This window comes from Bison bison, unplaced genomic scaffold (genome assembly GCF_000754665.1).
Source record: "Bison bison bison isolate TAMUID 2011002044 unplaced genomic scaffold, Bison_UMD1.0 scf7180017864302, whole genome shotgun sequence".
Taxonomy (NCBI): domain Eukaryota; kingdom Metazoa; phylum Chordata; class Mammalia; order Artiodactyla; family Bovidae; genus Bison; species Bison bison.
The window spans coordinates 1,033,046-1,037,344 of NW_011494874.1; the positions used below are offsets into that span (position 1 = coordinate 1,033,046).

At 50.4% G+C, this 4,299-nt stretch overlaps 1 protein-coding gene across 1 annotated transcript in view; it reads right to left on the reverse strand.

Annotated features, from left to right (window-relative positions):
• The window catches only part of AMN (amnion associated transmembrane protein), a 10,428-nt gene that overhangs the window by 2,157 nt on the left and 3,972 nt on the right, over window positions 1-4,299 (reverse strand). The gene's annotated exons all lie outside the window — the stretch shown is intronic.

The following is a 4,299-nucleotide window of genomic DNA, read 5'->3' on the forward strand; positions in this document are numbered from 1 at the left end:
GCAGGAGGCACGGGTTGAGGCGGCGCGTGGGCACCGGAGGGTCCGGCTGTGCGCCCACCCCCGAGCCCCGTCCCCGTGGGCGGGAGAGTCTAGGCCGCCGACTGGGCCGCTGAGGTCGGGGTCCGGGGGCACTTCGCCCGGGCTGAGGGTCCGCCGGGCCGAGGGAGCGGGGAGTTTGCGGCAGCGTGGCTCCCGTCAGGGCGGCCGGCCCCCTGAGCAACTACAATTCAAGGGCCCGTCGGCTCCACGAAGCCAAGCCGCCGGCGCCCCTGGAGCAGCCCTCACCGTGAGGAAGGGCAGCGGGGCGGCTGGGGAAGAGGGAACTGGGGGGGTGGGGCCGCGGAGCCGCGCGCCCCCTTCGGGCGCGGGCAGCTCCTTCACAGACGCCCAGGCCTCGGTGTCAGAGGCCGCGCGAAGGCCGGGAGCGGGGGACCCCACCCCACCGTGGGGTCGGGGCGGAAGTGAGGGCGGGACCGGGGGGCTGGCTCGGTGTGGGGGTCCCCGACGCTTAACACCTCTGGGGAGAGGGCTCCAGCCTGCTCCGCAGGGTCTGCTCTAAAGCCCCCCAGGCACTGGGCCTGACCGGCAGGCTGACACCGGGCAGAGTGAAGGTCACGGGCCAGCCTCGTCCGCGGCTGGGGGTGCAGTCCCGTGCCAGCCAGGCAGACCCCCCGCCCCCCACCCCTGCAGGCGCCAGGGCCGAGCCCACTCCCCAGGGTCGCAGGCGCATCGGGAGGGGCGGTGGGTGTCCGCAGTGTGAGGCTTCAACAAGAACTTGGTTTTCAACCGAGCCAAAGAGGGGGAGTGTGAATAATACACGATGAATGCCATAGTTGGAAGACAGTAGGAAAGGGCCGAGAGAGAGAAACCAGGAGAGGTGGGAGCTCGACACCAGCGCCAGCGTTCGGATACGAGGGCAGGGTGCGTCTGAAGAAACCGGGAAGAGGAATTCTCCGCATCCGAGGAAAGCTGGGAAACCGCCTGCAAGCTCTCACTGGGGACTTCCCTGGCAGGCCAGTGGTTAAACCTGCTCCCAGTGTAGGGGCTCCGGTCCATTCCCTGGTCAAGGAACTAACATCCCACACAGCACCACCAACCGTGTATGTAAAAAAGAAAAAATACTTTAAAAAGGAAAGGTCTCATTGAATGCCAAATAAGGAAAATCACAGAACGCTCTGTTTATGAATATCAAAGACAAGAGGACGCTGTAAAAGCGGCAGAGGGAAAGAAATCACCCAGGAAGGAAAAACATTCAGGGATTGGGTTTCTCAGCAACGATGCACGCAGACAGCGGAACAGGCTGCCTGAAGACGTCCCAAGTCTGTAGAGCAGACACTGCCCTGGACATGGCTCTGCCCTCCAGAATAGTGTGTCATATATTAAAGGATAATAAAACAATCTCTAAGCCTGAAAGAATTTCCCACAGTTTATTGTGATCCACACTGTCAGACTTTATTTTTTTGGGCTCCAAAATCACTGCAGATGGTGACTGCAGCCATGAAATTAAAAGATGCTTATTCCTTGGAAGGAAACTTCTGTCCAACCTAGATAGCATATTCAAAAGCAGAGACATTATTTTGCCAACTAAGGTCCGTCTAGTCAAGGCTATGGTTTTTCCAGTGGTCATCTATGGATGTGAGAGTTGGACTGTGAAGAAGGCTGAGCTGAGCACCGAAGAATTGATGCTTTTGAACTGTGGTGTTGGAGAAGACTCTTGAGAGTCCCTTGGACTGCAAGGAGATCCAACCAGTCCATTCTGAAGGAGATCAGCCCTGGGATTTCTTTGGAAGGAATGATGCTGAAGCTGAAACTCCAGTACTTTGGCCATCTCATGCAAAGAGTTGACTCATTGGAAAAGACTCTGATGCTGGGAGGGATTGGGGGCAGGAGGAGAAGGGGACGACAGAGGACAAGATGGCTGGATGGCATCACTGACTCGATGGATGTGAGTCTGAGTGAACTCTGGGAGTTGGTGATGGACAGGGAGGCCTGGCGTGCTGTGATTCATGGGGTCGAAAAGAGTCGGACACGACTGAGCGACTGAACTGAACTGAAAGCCTGAAACACTTCAGAAGGATTGCCGCAGACAAACACTTCAGAAGGATTGCCGCAGACAAACCTACGCTGAAAACATGCTCGGAGGAAGTAAGGACGGAAGCTAAGAAGAGATATGGGAAGCAGCGTGATGAAATACTTTTGTGACATACTTTCGTGATGAAATAACAAAAATACTTATTGCTGTCTCTTAATAAATGTTTAAATCAAGGACTAAAATGTGATGGGGGAGGGAGAGACCAAAAGGTCATGGACATACAGTAAAGACCTCACTTGTTCAAGGGAAAATACAGATACTGAAAAGGTTAAGAAATCAGTAAGACTGCCAAAAACCTAGATGAAATATACCAATTTCTAGGAAAGTTTAAAATATAAAAATTGATGCAAGAGGCAATAGGGAATTTGAACTGACAAGTAAGCATTAAAGAATTTTAAATGTCAGTCAAAGACCTCCTATTCCCCAAATTCCCAGTCCAACCAAGGGTTTTACAGGTGAGCTCTGCTAAACCTTCAAGGAAAATTTAATTTCTTCTTCCCGAAGTTGTTCTGGAAAACAGAAAAAGAGTGAAAAATCACCAGTCCATTTCATGAGGCCACTGTAACCTTCATTCCAAAACCAAATGAAGGCACTTCCTGGTGGTACAGTGGGTAAGAATCCACCTGCCAATGCAGGGGACACAGGTTCGATTCCTGGTTGGGGGAGATTCCACATGCCACGGAGCCACTAAGCCCGTGCACTGCAACTACTGAAGCCTGTGCACCCTGGAGCCTGCGCTCCGCAAGAGAAGCCACTGTGACAAGGAGCCATGCCCCAGAAAGAGGAGCAGCCCCCCGCAACAAGAAAAGTCCCCGCAAGAGCAAAGACCCACTGCAACCAACAATAAATAAACCAAAACCAAATGAACGACAAAAGGAAAAAATTTATAGGCTCAGTTGACTTACAAACAGAAATGTGAAGATTCTAAATAAAATATTAGCTGATTGGATCCAATAATGTATCACGTCCCAAGAACGCAGGAAGGAAGGGATAAGAAAGGCCCCCATCCCAAGTTCTCTGCAGCGTGTGCAACGGTGTCCCAGCAGATGGCAGTGGAGAGTCTTGTGCCACCAAAATCAGTGTGACAGGGAAGGCAAGTGTCTGGAAGAGGCGCACTTCAACCTGTGCCCGAAGGAAGGTGCCAGGAAGGCGTCCGGCTCACAAGGACGGTTCCGCCTCAGAAAACCCCAGTAACAGGCTACCGGGGGAGGGGAGTTACATCTCAGTCAATGCAGGGAAAAAAAACTGGGAAGTTCAGCAACCCATCTATGATTTTTCAAAAAGCTGCCAGCAAACTAGAAATAGATCAGAAGTTCCACAATTAAATAAAGTTATCTGCAAAATACTACAGCAAACATCACACAGTGGAGAACCTCGACATGTCTTCTCTTTTGTGCTGGAACAAGACAAGAAGGCCTATTTTCGTCACTTTTGTTTAACATAGGGGTAGAGATCCTGGACAGTGATATAAGGAAAGAAAAGGAAATAAAAGGAGTCTGGACTGGAAAGGAAGAGCAACAATGGTCATTGTTTACAAAGATAACCACATAGACGATATCATTCTTAAAAATAGGGCACCATTCACAACAGGAACCAAATTATATAAAGGATTTATAAATTAGCCACTACTACACAAAACCTCTACATGCACCATTTTAAGACTCTAGTAAAGAGTTTTATAGCCATCGACCTGAAATATTTGAAGAGAAAATCCATGCTCTCAAGTGGATGACTTGCATATATAAAGTTGTCATTCATTCCCAATCAAATTCCAGGGTTTGGGTGGCCAAAATCACTGCAGATGGTGATTGCAGACATGAAATTAAAAGACGCTTACTCCTTGGAAGGAAAGTTATGTCCAACCTAGACAGCATATTCAACAGCAGAGACATTACTTTGCCAACAAAGGTCCGTCTAGTCAAGGCTATGGTTTTTCCTGTGGTCATGTATGAATGTGAGAGTTGGACTGTGAAGAAAGCTGAGCACCGAAGAATTGATGCTTTTGAACTGTGGTGTTGGAGAAGACTCTTGAGAGTCCCTTGGACTGCAAGGAGATCCAACCAGTCCATTCTGAAGGAGATCAGCCCTGGGATTTCTTTGGAAGGAATGATGCTGAAGCTGAAACTCCAGTACTTTGGCCACCTCATGCAAAGAGCTGACTCATGTGAAAAGACCCTGATGCTGGGAAAGATTGAGGGCAGGAAGAG